We start from the raw sequence: 16,157 nt of genomic DNA, 5'->3' as shown, positions 1-16,157 counted from the left end.
CTCATGGACTCTTTCTCCAAGGGCAAGTCCCTGTGTGAGGGCTTGTGACCCTCACCTGCCATATTGGACCTGTGTTCCTGGGGACCCGTGACATAATACTGTCCCACAACCCGGGGACAGTATCACCATACATATATGCTTTTACCGCCACCGGCTTGTCCACTTCCTCTGCATTGCGTGTCTCATGGTTGGGGACGTGCCCTTCTCACTGGGGCAGGAGTGTCCTCTGCAGCTGTTCTCTAGTTGGTCACGATGGGTCCCTTTCTGGAAGAAGGCAGGTGTCAGCGTGAAGAGCAGGCCTCCAGAGCCCACTGGGGCCAGGCACATCACTGAGCGCTGGTTCTTGAAGGCCATGCAATCAGAGCCCTGTGCCTCCTGCTTCCTAATCCTGTCCTGCTGCTTTGTCTTAACCAGTGGCTCCGCAGCCAGAGGGTCCCTGGCTGTCTCCTGTTGGTGGCACTGACCTGGCTTGAGTGTCTGCACCAGGCTAGGATGCTGCTTTGCACGGCTGCAGCCCTCCTGTAACGGCAGACTCACTGGGGCCCACAGCTGGTCTGGGGAAGTTGGGGACCATGAATAAAGTGCCAGCTTAGCAACCCAAGGTGTCCTGGAGCAGCAAGATGGAGCAGTAAGCCGGGTCCCTGCCAGGGAGGACCCAGGTGGAGGCCCTGGGCTTTCCTGTCCTTCTGTGCACAGGAGCTTGCCTGCAGATGGCACACAGGTTGTCCCTCTTTGTGCCCAACTTAGTCTAAATACATACAGCTTCCTGACTGGATTCCTATTCCCGCCATCAGTCACTTCCCTGTAGAAAAGCCTGTGCAAACAATTCACACATATAAATGCACACATGCCTCAGCACAGCCTGTGCAAGCAATGCACACATAAGCACACATGACTCAGCACAGCCTGTGGAAGCAAAGCACACATAAATACACACACACCTGAGCACAGCCTGTGCAAGCAGTGCACACACATAAACACGCACACACCTGAGCACAGCCTGTACAAGCAATGCACACATATAAGCACACATGCCTGTGCAAACAATGAACACATATAAACACACACACACACCTGAACACAGCCTGTGCAAGCAATGCACACATATAAACACACACATGCCTGAGCACAGCCTGTGCAAGCAATGCACACTTATAAATGCATACACACACGTGAGCAGACTGTGCAAATAATGCACACATATAAACACACACATGCCTGAGCCCAGCCGGTGCAAATAATGCACACATATAAACACACACACACACACTGCCTGAGCACAGCCTGTGCAAGCAATGTACACATATAAACACACTTGCCTGAGCATAGCCTGTGCAAGCAATGCACACATATAAACACAAGCCTGAGCATAGCCTGTGCAAGCAATGCACACATATAAACACACTTGCCTGAGCACAGCCTGTGCAAACAATGCACACATATAAATGCACACACACCTGAACACAGCCTGTGCAAGCAATGCACACATATAAATGCATACATGCCTGAGCACAGCCTGTGAAAGCAATGCACACTTATAAATGCATACACACATGAGCACAGCCTGTGCAAGCAATGCACACATATAAACACACACATGCCTGAGCACAGCCTGTGCAAACAATGCACACATATAAACACACACAAGCCTGAGCACAACCTGTGCAAACAATGCACACGTATAAATGCACACACACTCCTGAACACAGCCTGTGCAAGCAGTGCACACTTATAAATACACACATGCCTGAGCACAGCCTGTGCAAGCAATGCACACATATAAACACAAGCCTGAGCAAACACATGTACATGTGCTGATGTGCACATACATGTATACACACTTGTGTGTGTGAATGTGTGTGCAGCATGTCTGAGCATGCATATGTGTGCAGACAAGTACACCTGTGTGCACATTTGTATGCAAGGTACATCCATGTGCAGGCACACAAATGTAGCCAGTGTGACCTCCAATGCACACACACAGAGACAGTGTCTAATTCTTATGCTCATCATCTGAGACAAGCTTGAAATGCCATAAGTTGCCTAGGGAAAGCCTATCTCAGTGTTGCAGTGCAGTGAAGCAGAAAGTCCCCTGGTCCAGGAGATGTGGGACCATGTCCCAGTACAGGCCACTTGGCTTTGCTGGCCACCTCCTCCACCTTCCCATTGAGCAGTGAGAGGGCTGCTGAGCCTGGAGATGGCATGCAGTAGTCAAGCCCAGGCCTGCCCAGAGGTCAAGGGAAGAGGCCTCAAGGTGGTTGGGAGTAGGTGCTGCCTGGTTCCAGATGAGTTTCATCCTCCCTGGAACTCCAGTCCCCAGCAGCAAGATGGAAACATAGGCCCCATGGGCTGGCTTTTGGTAAGGGCAACAGCTGCGAAAACCAGGAAAGGCCACGCAGTTGAAACAGCTGACCTCCACACTCAGACCTCAGGCACCCACCACATGCAGGGGGCTCAGATGTGCCACATGCAGCACTCTGGTGCCCCCTCCCCTGGAGACCACTCACCACATGCGTGGGGTTCAGATGTCCACATTCAGGACTCTTGTGTCCCTCTCCCCTGGAGACACCTTTTGGACTTGAACTTGTTTTGTGGCAAAGGTATCAACCATCCTGGCCCCATTGTGGCTGGTGGCCCACTGCATGGCCACAAGCTACTCTTCCATTTCCCTAGGCCTCAGGGCTATGTTGGGCTACATGTTTGAGGAATTCACAGGCTTATGTCAGCATGAGGAAAAGCCTGGGCCCTTTTGAGTAGGCAACAGATGCCAGCTCATTCTCCCCACAGCCCCTGTGGTGCTCAGGAGAGAGAGTGGGCTATCCTTGTGGTGCCTGCTGTCACATCCCAGCCCCTCGGGGCAGATGCTCTCACCTGTCTGTAGCTGAGGAAACTGGACCTCCTAGCTGAAACAGACTGCCCAGGGACACATGGCCAGTGCTCCTAAGCCCAGCAGATGGCTGCACTGCAGTGCCATCAGGGAGTAAGCCCCAGGCACTGGCTTCTCTGTAACCCTTGCTATTCTGACTGTTTTCTTTGTAGTCACTGAGCAGGTGACTAAAGTCCCCAAGAAAACCGTCATCATGTAAGTGCAGGCGTGTTCCTAACCCATCCTCGGACTGCAGTGCCCTGCATGCCACTAACCTTCCTGAACCTTGCGGTGTGTCTTGGCCACTTGCAGTGGCTGCACTAACAGCCTGGCTCACTTCTGGCCACCAGTGCCTTGCAGATTTCTCACACAGCCGTGGCCTTAGGTCCCTCCACACGTCATGGCTCTCTTGCTCTGCACACAACACAATGGCTCACCAGAGTTGCACCACTAGGGTGGGGCTGGAACTGAGCCACTTCCCTCAGAAGACTAGAGACAGACTCTTATCCCTTGGTACCCCAGGTCTGGGACGGTATCATCCAACAGAACTTGCTGCAGTGGTTAGAGTATTCTCTCTACACTGCCCAGTGTGGCAGCCACTAGCCACGTGTGTCTGTTGAGTACTTGAAGTGTCTAGTGCAGCTTAAGAAATGAATTTTAGGGGCTAGAATTGTGGCTCAGTGGTAGCGCACTTGTCTGGCATGTGTGAGGCCCTGGGTTTGATCTACAGCACTGCACATAAATATATAAATAAAATAAAAAGATCCATTTACAACTAAAAAAAATTTTTTTAAATGAAGGAATTTTAGCAGTCTCCAAACCCAAGCCTAACCAAGGTTCAAGGAAGTGATGAGGCTTAGGGTGGCTCCCAGAAGTCAGCTGAGAGCCAATTTCCCCAGAGCCATGCCCGTGGGCTCTTTGTCCTTCAGTACCTTCATGCTGTAGAAAATCTGGGCATGTTGGTGAGCTGACTTGGGGGATCAGAGCTGGGTGAACTCACAGAACATAGGCTTGCTTATGACCTGGACAGTCCTGGAGACTTGCAGAGGAGGTATGCAGGTGGAGGTGTGGGGAGCTGTAGGCAGGACTGGCTGAGGATTTTATAAGTTACAGGCTGGGATGCTCCAGGATAGAAACCTCCATTCCTCAGGGGCTGAGCAGCCGCCAGAAGAGCCTGAAGGTAGATGTGCTACAGAAGAATTCTGTCATCAGAATTGATGAGGCCCTGGGTTAGCTCTTCCCTGACCTCCCTTCTCCCCAGAAGTAGGCTTCTCCTACTGTGCCACCCAACAGATGGGAACAGTTGGGTGGTAGAGTGCCATCCTGGGTACAAGCAGGTGTTCTAGGGCCTCAGACAGGTTATTGCTCCCTTCCCTCCACAGGGGGAGCATTGTAGAGATGGAGCCAGATCCCATTTGGGAAGCTTCAGAGGCAACCTGAGGGGGACTGGGGGTCAGAAACATTCTGGGAAGTACCCACCTTTGTCCTGCAGAGAAGGCTGTGCCCCCTCAGCTTTGGCCCTCAATAGGCCACCAGGAGCCTCAACCTCCCCACCAGTCAGTGGAGTAGGAGATTCCCTTCCTCCTGGACAAGGGATAGGGAATGTAGGGTTCATCACTGCTGTGCACCTTGAGGGTGCCCATGTGTCTCTGGGCCCGTCCCTGGGAGCAACTCTTCCTGGAGCCCCGAAGTTAGAGCAAGAAATAAAAATAAGTGCTGAGAGAGAGAGAGAGAGATAGGCAGTGCCTTGGTCAAAGCACCAAGTCCTGACCATGGACTTGCCTCCCTCAACTGGAGTCTGCTCCCTGCTCATGGCCCACTTTACCTCAGCACCTGCTAGAGCCAGGATCACTGGCAGCAGAGGAGGATCTGGGCTAACCAGTGCATTGCTGACCCTTGGATCTGGGCATTTTTGAGCCTTTCCCCCTGTCCATGCCTGTAAAGGGGATCAGAACCACTGAGGGCCCTTGCTGAGACAGGCCAGGGATGCAGAGTCGCTGGCCCTCCCAGCATGCACTCCTGAGCTGTTGGCCTTGAGCTCTGCCCCTCCCACCTTGGGAGATGCCAGCCAGGCGGGGGACATGGCCATGTGGAGCTCAGTGTTCAGCCATCTTCCCCTTGGCCTGATGGGGCCTCACTGGCCTTAGATCCAGAGGCCAGGAGCACAGGCCACAGGCCAGCAGCCTGTCACTTGCCAAAGACTTCACGGCATGCGGGCACTTCCTGGTAGCAGGCTGGGCACCCTGCCTGAGGTACAGAGCAGAAAGCCTGCTGAAGAGGGGGACGGGGAGACAGTGCAGTCCTGGTGTCCAGAGGCTTCAGCTTGGGTGATGTAGCATGGGCCTTCTAGGTGCCTCCACATGTCTTGAGCAGAGCAGAACTTGAGCTTAGCCATGTGAAACACTGTGCTTGGTTTCCTTGGCTTCCTGCCAGGGGCTCTGCAGGTGGGGCTGAAGAGCATGTGTAGGAGTTTGCACACTCACCCTCCTCACCTGTTTGTACCTTAACTTGGTCTCTGGCATGTGCTGATGGCTTGGAGCTGGGTGAGGCTGCAGATCTCTGTGCCCATCTCTTCTTGGGCCCTCTCCCCTACCAGAGAGGAGACCATCACCACCGTGGTGAAGAGTCCCCGTGGCCCACGATGATCCCCCAGCAAGTTCCCCTCCCGCTCTCCTTCCCGCGGCTCCACCAGCCCACAGAGGCCAGTTCTGTTGGCCCCTGACCTGCTGTTCCTGCCGGGGTCCAGGCAACCTCACAGGCCTGAGACAGAGCCAGGCCGGAAGCCCACTGTGCCCACACTGTACATGATGGAGGCTGAGGCCCCCTCCGGAGCCCTGCCAGGGGGCACAGGGCCCCAGCCCAAGTGGGTGGAGGTTGAGGAGACTGTTGAAGTCCCAGTGAAGAAGTCGGGTCCTCAGGCTGTGTCTCCCACCAGGGAGATGCCCAGAGGCATGGGGCACTGCTCTTCACACTGCCTGGTGGGACGCCAGGTGGGGACCCCAACGCCAACAACTCCAACAACAAGCAGCTGGACCAGGAGCCCCATGCCCAGGGTCTAGCTGTGGTCTGCATTGGGGAGCCCCTCGTCTTCCATGTGGATGCTGGGGGCAGTGTGGACTGGGCTGCTTCTGGAGCAGTCACCCCTGAGCCAGAGGAGACTGGGGCTTCCCTCAGGGACAGCAGCACGGAGTGGGCAGGAGGAGAGGGTGATGGGGAGACCCCTTTTGTGGTGGAGGAGCCCCAGGACACGGATGGCCTTTGCAGCCGTGACCCCAAGATCCTCACACACAATAATCGTGTGCTGACCCTGGCTGACCTGGAAGATTACGTGCCCCAGGCAGGGGAGACCTTTAGCTGCCCAGTAAGCAGCACCTCCGACGACATGCCCTGTGAGGTCTCCATGCTCCAGAGAGAGATCAGTGAGCCCACCGTGGGGCAGCCCATCCTGCTCAACGTGGGGCGCCCACCCAGACATGTGGGTCCACCTGGCTTCTTCAGGACGGGATCCCAGGTCCACAGCCCTGAGGACCTGTCCTTTCACGTGCGAGGGGTCCGAGCTGGGCCTGTGGGCAGTGCTCCTTGGACCTCCTACTGCACCCGGGTCCAGCACTCTACAGATGGCAGGCAGAGCAGCTTCAAGACGGAGGTTTCCACCCAGATGGTCAGCTTGGGTCTGTGGGAGAGACTGTCACTCTGCATATTCCCCCAGATGGAGATGAGGCCCCTGGCCCCTCCCAGGGATGAGGCCACATACCCTGGCAAGACAGGGAGGCCAGGGCACTCTTACTGTGCTGTCCTTGCAGCATGGGGCCTGCACCCTGCTGGGCAGCAGCACCTGCTCTTCTGAGCTCGGGGTTCAGCCTACCATGCCCTCTGTCCTGGGCCCTTCCTACCTCACTGGACTTTGGTCCTCAACAAAGAGGACCACAGTGCCTACAATGCCTACAATGCTGGATGCACTGAAGTCCTTCAAGAGAGCCCTGGCCAGGGGCAGCTCAGAGACCAAGCTCTGGGTTGTCCCTTTTGGCCTGCAGGAGCCTCCAGGCTCTGGAAACAGATGTGGACTTGGGCCTGTGTCCTGCTCCTACTGGGCACAGCCTTGCCTGTCCCCAGGCTAGGGATGGGACCCAGACCCCCAAAGCCACACCCAGGGCCTAGTGGCCACCAGCGGCTCTGCAGGGTGGACACAGGGTCTGTGTTGGGAAGTGCACCTGTATTCTGGCTGATAGAGCAATAAACCAGTCTGCGCCTCCTCTCTGCTCCTCTCGCTCTCGCATTCAGTACCCTGGGATCCCCTCCACCCATAGCCCTGGTTGGGCCTAGACCAACTGCCCTGTTCCTTCACTCCAAGGTCAAGCTGGGAGCCACATGGGTGCCCTGTATTGGCTCCTGTGTGCCCAGACGGGCTGTGGCAGCACATGGGCCTGTCTTGTTCCCAGGCAGGGGCTGTGGGGCTGGTCCTGTGGACACATGATATGACCAGAATCACCCATAATTGTCCCTCTGGCCCACCAGGAGCAGTGCAGGCTTTCCTCTACCTGGCAGCTGAGGCTAGTGTCAGGACAGATGTGATGTGGGGGTGTGATATGGTGGTCCCAAGTTCTTGGCATCTAGAGGTTTACCCCTTTGTCCCCAGCTGAGGTGACCCAGGACAACCTAGCATCTGTCAGAGGGGTGGGAACCACTCTGTGCCGAGCTCCAACCATGAGGCTTCCCAGGGATCCACTGACCTCTTGGATGGGGAAGGGGAGGGTGGGTTCCCTGACCCCACAGAGGGCATCCTGGAGCTGCCTCTCCATTTTGGGTGCCCCTCCTGGGAAGGGGCTCAGGAGGGTTGGGGAAGGTTCTGGGAAGGGACCTTCTGGGGATGGGAGTGGTCAGCATCCTCAGGCTGCAGATGGTTGGCAGGTGGGAAGGGCATGGGCCATGCCAGGCAGGGGCCTGGAGAGTTTTTCAGGGATAGGTGGAAGGGGCCAGGGAAGGGTAGCATGGCCTGGACTAGCTGTAAGTGGAGGGTGGATGGTTACTATGCAGATGGAGTTGGGTAAGGATAGGGCAGTGGGTCTGTCCCCAGGAGGGGGGCCAATGGCTCTGGCCACCTGGACACCAGCCCCATGATTCCCTTGGACCTTGACATGGTATCAGGCTGCCCCCAGGTTTAGAGCTGGGGTTCAGAGTCAGCCTTGCAGGACAGCCAGCCTTGGGATGAAGTGTGTGCTAGGATTTGGGGCACATGAAGGGTGAAGGATGGGTTCCTGGTCCCCTGGCCCAGGAGGTGGAGGAGTTCTCCATGGGACACCTGGGTGAGGACAGGCCTGAGCTCCAGGGGAGGAAGTAGCTGTCCCCAGTGTGGGTTCTGGGGCTTCTCTCTCTGTGCCAAGCCTCCATTCCTCACAGCCTCCTGAGTGGGTGGGTGAATGAAGCAGGTGGGAGAGGCCAGCTGGGGGTCAGCCCACTGGACTGTCTCTGACAGGGACTGGTCTCTGGAGGCCCCTACCTGGGATCAGGCCACACCAGACCCTGGGCCTTACCATCTGCTGCTAACCCACCTCTTCATAGGTGTTACCCAGGAGGGCTCCGCCCAGCCCTCCCTTGGAGACGACCAGGAAGTCCCATCTGTGCTGCAGAGACTGCTGGGCCCTGAGGCTCCAGGCCCTTCTGCAGGGGACTTTGCCAGCCCCACCCCCGGCCCCAGGGAACCACTGGCATTTCAGGAGGCTGGCCCCCAGGCTCCAGAAGCCTCGGGCACACCAGGTAAGCCCTGCAGGGAACTGGCTGCAAGGACACATCCTGTGCTGACCCTGTCCTGGCCAAGGAATGTCCTTGGGCTCTGAATTTGCACATGGCCACCCCAGCGTTCTCAGCATGGTGTCAGTTAGGTGTAGGTCTGGCCCAGTGTCTCTCTCAGGACCAAGAGTAAGGCAGCTTCGTCTTGTCTGTCACCACCACCAGCTGTGACAGATTGGTGCCCACAGGGGATGGAGAGGCAAAGGCTAGGGATGGCATCTCTGTGGGAGGCTGCTGGATCAGAGTGGCCACAGAGTTCTGGTGTCCAGGAACGCGGTGATGGAGCAAACCCCTGGTGTTGCTTGGCCTGCCTTGGCACTGGTGTTCACTTTCCCTGCTGCTGCTTTGGGGAGCAAGCTGAGCCCCTTCCCATCCTGGGCTCCCTTTCCCTCCACTCATTCCCTGTGTCCTGCCTGAAGATGGAGGGGTTCCCCTAAGTTCAGCCTCCATCCAGCCCCGTCCTTGGAGGCCCAGCACATTGCCCCTCCCTGCCCACCCAAGTGCTGGCTCCAGCCTGAGATGCCTCAGTTCACTTGCAGCCAGCTTCAGGGCCCTGGAGAACCTCCCCAAGGGCACCACCGCCTGCTCTAAGTGACCACCTGGTCACACTAAGCCCTACTTTTCTAGCCAGTCTGCTAGGCTATCCTCTGTTTTGTCCCTGGCCACTGATAGAGTGGGCCTTGTCTGTGTGCTATGGCCACAATACAACTTGTAGTGCTGGGTGACGTCACCTGCAGTCTCTCCTGCCCGTAGGAAGCTGCCAGAGCCTATGGCACCCATGGCGTGGGATATAGCCACTTTCCTGGGTCACCGACCTATGCTGTCAGGATGTTACCTAGATGGTAGCCTAGCTGCTGGGCAGGGACACTGAAGTGGGTGTCCCTGGTGGGGCAGGTGCCTGCAGAATGGACCCCAGCCAGCATGCACATGCTGAGCCATGGGCTGAACCTGGGCTTTGGGGACAGTCTCACCCATGGCCCCCAGGTCCCTGCAAGCAGTGGTCTTGCTGAGCATACACACACCCTGGCCTGGTGATGTGGGGGACAGCTGGGCAGTGCAGGGCCGAGGAGGGTCCCTTGAGCCCCAGCCCAGCTCTGTCTCACGAGGCTCCTCATCTCCCAGCAGCTGAGATCCCAGAGGTGCCACAGCCTCTCATCCAGGAAGTCCTGGAGCAGGAGACGGTGACTGGTTCTGGGGCCCAGGGACAGACCGTCCCCATCCGGTAACCTCCCCCAGTTAACTGAGTCATGAGATGGGGGCAGTCCTGCCAAGGACAGCTCATGGGTGGGCAGGTCCATCCACTCTAGCCGTGTGGTACTCAGAGGTAATGGGGTGGTCCTGTGGCCTCCTGTGCACTCCTTGACTGCCCCAGGCCAAGCCAGTAGGCAGGAAAGAAGGCCAACCTTAGGGAAGGAGGCGCAGGGAGCCCCTACAGCAAGGACCAGGGTCTTCCATCTGCACACCTCATCCCCCCGCATGTGGGGAAAGCCTAGGACCCCATCTTGTCACCTCTAGCCAGCAGAAGCTCACCTAGCTCTGTGATTCCAGGGTGGAGGGTGCTGCCTGGCCAGGGGCAGGTGCCGGGCAGATGCTCTGGGATGTCCACAGCCATGTAATCACAGAGACCACACAAAGGACCTATGTGTACCAGCCCATGTGCTAATTAATTAGACAAATAGAATTTGTTAATTAATTAGACACCAATTAATAAGACACCAAATAGAATTCACACATGTGCAATTAATTAGACACAGTGTAGGCACTGGGCAGATCACCTCCCCTGAGCCCTGGTAGCAAGGGATGCTGATACATTTCTCTACCATCGTGAGACCATACCTAGAGCCCACTCTGAGTGGGAGGCCAGTGAGACCCCCCAGCATGTATGGATTGGCAAGCTTGTTCCTCCTGCCCACCCCTCCAGGGCCCAGCTTGGACCTCTCACAGGTACAAAGCAGGGGAAGGTAGGTGGTGATCTTGGGACCATGACCTCAGGGGGTACTCAGGGCTGAGCCAGGACACATCTGATCAACAGCAGCCCTGAGACTTTAGTGACCTGGCCCACACACCTGCAGGTTAAGCCACCTAGGAATGGAGGGAGCATCCTAAGACTCTGGGGGTGGGACAGATTCATAGCAGGACCCAGCCCAGGATGGTCATCCACCCTGGTGTCAGGAGTGTGACCCAATCTGCAGAGAAGGGACACACCTTCACACACACAAACCACCCACCCAACACGGAAAGTCGAGTTGATGTCACTGCGTCTCGGGCAGCAAAGGTGACTTCCCCAGCGTGGTGTAGCTGTGCATTGTGTAGCAGCAGGGTGTGGTGGCTGCCATCAGCAGTGACGGTCCAGTCGTTGTCAGGCTGTACCATAGTTCCGTTGATGTACCAGGTGGCTTTGCCCACTGGCAGGGCCTCTCTGAGCACACAGGTAAAGCAAGCCTGTGTGCCGGCTTGCACCACCACATCCTTGGGGGCCTCCAGGACTTCCAGGTGCCAGCCTGCAGTCAGGGGTGGAATGAATGCTGGTGTGTAGGAGGGTCCAGAGAGGGCAAGCCCAGCATGGCCCACTGGGTCTCCCACTGAGTGGGAGTGGACAGAGACCCCATCTCCACCAGCTCTCCCTACCTGCAGAGCCCCACGCTGGAGGGGCCTGGGAGACACATGCCCTGCACTGGAAGCTGCACTCCAGTCCTGGGAGCGCTGCCCAGCCCCTGGAGGAGTCTTGGAGACCCCCTTCAGGCTCCCCACATCTCACTCCATTCCCTAGCCGCTTGTCTCAAAGACTGATATCCTGCCTCCAGCCAACTCTCCAGGCCCTGCCCTCTCCCAGGTGTTCACAGCCCGCAGACTCACACCACCCAGCCGGCTCAGTCACAGGCATAGACAAAACCTGTCCTCATGTCCCAACAGCACGCCTGGCCCTGCTGCTGTGCAGGTACACTCCCCCCATGGCCCTGCTGATGGAGGCCTCCCTGGTCCTCGGCCCCTGTCCCCACTCCCTCTCGGGTTCTCTTGGTCATAGGTCCCCCAGAAGCACAAGCTCAGCAGCAGCATACCCTGATCAGGCAGCTGTGCAGGACCCCAGCACTCTCCCAGAGGCCACCAGCCCAGGTGGAGGACTCTCCTGCAAGCTGCTCCTGTCCCAGGCCCCATCCCCTGAGTGAGCAGTCCAGACAACTCTTTTTGGAGGTAGAGTGGGGGTTCCCAAGGAGCAACTTCCCTTCTGGTGGGAGAGTCCTGGAAGCCACCTTGGGCTGCCCAGAAAGTGGCCCAACCTCCTGTGGGAGAGGTCTCACCAACCTCCGCCCCGTCAGCTCTCATTGCCATTACCTCTGACGGTGAGGAAAGCAGACGTGACCATGTCCCCAGCCAGGAAAGTCACCCGACAACTGTCCTGTGGCCTCAGGTTTTTGAGCAGCAGTAGGTGTCGCAGGCCGTTCTCAAAATATACCACCTCCGCGTTCTCCGAGGTGTGCACGGGCTCATCGTCCAACAGCCAGGTGTGGGAAGCCACCTCAGGCCGGGACAGCTGGCACTCAAACAAGGCCTCCCCGCCCTCAGGCACATCCACATTCTCCAGGCCCTGGACCACAGTGTTCTTGGCTGTAGGGAGAGCAAGGCTCAGGGACTGCTGACCTCACTGTCCCTTGGGAGAGCCAGCATTTTCAGGAGGGCGGCACCCAGGCCTGTAGTGTTCCCTCCACACCCTGCCCCCCCTTTGGGCTCCTCACATCAACAGTGGTCTCCTGACCACAGGAAACTCACAGGTGTTCACAGACCGCAGACTCACACCACCCAGCCAGCTCAGTCACAGGCATGGACAACCCTGTCCTCGTGTCCCAATAGCACTCCTGGCCCTGCTACTGCTCAGGTACATTCCCCCCATAGCCCTTCTGATGGAGGCCTCCCTGGTCCTCGGCCCCTGTCCCCTCCTCCCTTTCAGGTTCTCTTGGCCATGGTTCCTCCCAGAAGCACAAGCTCAGCAGCAGCATGCCCTGATCCAGCAGCAGTGCAGGCCTAGGGCAGGTTGCCTGCCACCTCCCAGGCCTGTTCCCACTATGTAGGTCCCCTGCAGTGCAGAGCTGGCTGTTGCTGCCTGCCACTCCACCATTGCTGCATGGCCAGAGCCACGCCAAAGCCGTGCTGGACCTGGGCTGCCCGCCAGGTGGCCTCACCTTGCACTTGTAGCAGTGCCACCACGCCATTGCCTGCGGCCTCACAAGAATAGATGCCACTGTCACAGGGCAGGGCTGGCCTGAAGGTCAGCCTGGCCAGAGTCCAGTCCTGCTCTATGATGACACGGTGCCCATCTGCGTGTACCTCCCGCTCGTCCATCTTCCATGTGTGTCGCGACCCCCCTTGCCCGCAAGGAAGACGCGACTCGGGAATCTTCTTTCAGCAGTTTATTCAGGCCCTTGATATTCTTCTAATAATTCTTCTACTACTCCCTCGGATGCCCCTCCCAGCCTTAATAAAGCACCGCGAACCCCAATGCAAAGCTGCCACGTGTACCCTTCTCACAGGGTGCTAGAAAATGACACGCCAACTTTCTCTGATAAGGAGCTGGGAACACGCCAACTCTCTTTGATATGGAGTTGTCCTTCACAGACCACAACGGAGCCAGCGCCATCATGTAATGGCGACCACAGTCTGCAGGAACGGCTCACCACAGATTTCTAGAGAACAAACGGTGAGACTACTAAGCAAAGATACCACACTATTGCACCACATCTTGCTTTTAATGAATCACACCTTCCTAGGATGGGGGAACTTCAGTAACATTGGAACACATCCTTTGTTGTGAAAACTTCAATTGGATCCATCTGTCTAAAGCCAGGTGCATGTGGTTTCACAGGTTTCACAGCCTATTTAATGTTCATTTTTTTTTATTGTTGGTCGTTCAAAACATTACATAGTTCTTAATACATCATATTTCACAGTTTGATTCAAGCGGGTTTTGAACTCCCAACTTTACCCCGTATACAGATTGCTGTATCACATCAGTTACCCTTCCATTGATTGACATATTGCCTTTCTAGAGTCTGATGTATTCTGCTGTCTGTCCTATTCTCTACTATCCCCCCTCCCCTCCCCTCCCCTCCCCTTTTCTCTCTCTACATGTTCATTTCTTGAAGAATCTGACAGCTGCTAAAGGTAATAGGCTTCCATGCCCCAGAAAGTAAAATTTGACAAGGGAAATATTAGTCAGATTTACTGCTCCATTCCATGTGTCTTGAACATTACTATGATCTGTGCAAGACATTTGTTGTAAATAAGCCTGCAGAGTGTACAGTATGTTTTCCAGGAGACCTTTAAAGAACAGCTTGCAGACAAGAGATGCACTTAGTTTCACAGCCAGCAAAACTCCATCCAAGAGGCTTTTGGCATGTCCCCACCTCTTGTTTGGAGCCAGCTTTAAGAAAAGTCCACCAAGCAAATTCCAAGGGTAAATACCAGGAGTCAGTCATGGCTAGATAGAAACTCGGACATTTAGCTCAACATTTAGCGAGAAAAAATAAAAGGCACACTCTCCCCCATACCAGTGTATTAAAAACAATTCAGAGCTGACTTTGCAAGAAACATCCTCTCATTCTCCATAGTAAATTAAACGACTGAAGCTTGTGCTTCTTCCAGAAAGAGAAAGAAATATGCCTCACCATAACCAAGTGTGTGGAATCAGTGAGGCTCATTTTTAAACCTTTCCTGCCCTTTAAAAAGCCTACTCCACTAAAAACAACAACAACAACTTTTCAGGAAATGAAATGCAAATACACACAGAACAGGATCATAAAACGGAAAAACCTCTATCCACTTTTTAAAACTTTTTTCTTTCCAGACAGTACAGCTGCTTTTAACACACTGTTAGCTTTCATAAAAATGAGATGATCCTGGTTCTTTTTGTGATCATCCTCACCCCTTCCCGCGGCCTCCTGGCTATTAATATATGTTCAGGAGACAGCATAGCAGAAGGTGAGGCGGTTAGCTCAGTTCAACCTCTTGCCAGACAAGCATTAAGTAAATCATTTAATGCAGTTACATATTCTAAACCTACTGGATAGCATGCAGGGAAGGAGACAGGTAAAGAAGGGCAGAAAAGAGAGGCTTCCGGATTATTTTAAAGGTAAAGTCACACTACTGAGGCTATGCATGAAACGGCCCATGGTCATCTTCAAAGCAGGTCCCTGAGATTTATCTTTAAGTTGATGCTTCCTGTCCTCGCTCAAGGTGGAACTGAAACTAGTTGCAAAAATTTCACTCTGCAGAAGTGCAGAGGATTCAGGGGAAAAAAACGGAGTCTATGCTTCTAAGTCGGGAAAAAAGCTGAGGTCTCCGCGTTGCTCTGTGGGGCCCCGTGCTTCCTAGCTAGAGTAAGCACGAGTTAGGGAGAGGAAGCGCAGGGTGAGCAGCCTCTGGCCAACTGCTTATCCTCGCTGGGTACCGCAGGCATAGTTAAACCGGGAGGGTTTACACTACTCCCCCCAGCGCCTGCACACATGCGGCCTCCGTGAAGGAAAACCTAGAGCTGGCCAAGACCCAGGGTTAGGGGCGTCCGAGGGGTAACAAGCTTGGCGCAGAACGAGGCGACTAAAGCTTGGATGTTGTTCTCAGAAAGGAAAAGGCGTCATCAGTATTGGAGCCCACCCACCAGGCTCCTTTCACTAGGAACTCTCAGACATCACTGTGGGCGCCCACCCATCAATGATCTCGCCTAGGAAGGAAGCGGAGAGGACCAAGGAGAGAGAGAACGGAGTGAAGATAGGGCTACTCCAGCCTGCAGCAATTGGGAAGGATTTGGAAAATTGAGCAGGCGATGAGTAAAAGGTAGGGGCTCGGGTCACATCAACCTGTAGGACTGCAAATAGCAGGTAGCAAAATTGGGTTGGAAAGCGGTGGTCCCTTGGAGGTTCTCCCCCAGACTCCCACCCAGTCGGGCTCCGAGCGCGGAGAGGTGCAAGGCTCAACTTAGGAAGCCAACGCCATAGGTGCAGGTCCCGCTCAGTCTTCTGACCTCCTTCCCACTCTGCCCCAGCCACCCGCTCTGCCCAGCGCTTACCTCGGGCAGCCGCAGCCCCTGCTGCCCAGAAGCAGAGCCCCAGCCACGAAAGCCACCGGCGCGCCCCTCCACCGCCGACTGCGGCCGACGCTCTCCCCATGTTCCTCGCCCCGCCGGGGGCACCGCTCCTCTTCTGCGCCTCTGGAGTCGGGGACAGGCACTACGATGCAGGGGCCGAAATGAGTGGGTCCCGAGGGTCTTGGGCGAGTGACTGCTCCAACGCCGCTCCCTACAGCAGCCGGGCAGCGCGCTCGGAGCTGCCGCTGAAAGGACCTTCGGAGGAAACGCGCATCCCCGTAGCTTCCCACTGCGCTACCGGAGTCACCCGCCCTGAGCGCCGCGCGGCTCGCAGCTCGGCTACCGGGCTCCGGACTACGGAGCTGAGCAGGGAGTCCGCATCGCTAATGAGACCCCCGCGGCCGCCCCTTCTCCTCCTCTCGGAGCGGC

Source organism: Ictidomys tridecemlineatus, chromosome 14 (assembly GCF_052094955.1).
Source record: "Ictidomys tridecemlineatus isolate mIctTri1 chromosome 14, mIctTri1.hap1, whole genome shotgun sequence".
Lineage (NCBI taxonomy): Eukaryota > Metazoa > Chordata > Mammalia > Rodentia > Sciuridae > Ictidomys > Ictidomys tridecemlineatus.
This window is presented reverse-complemented; position numbering follows the sequence as displayed.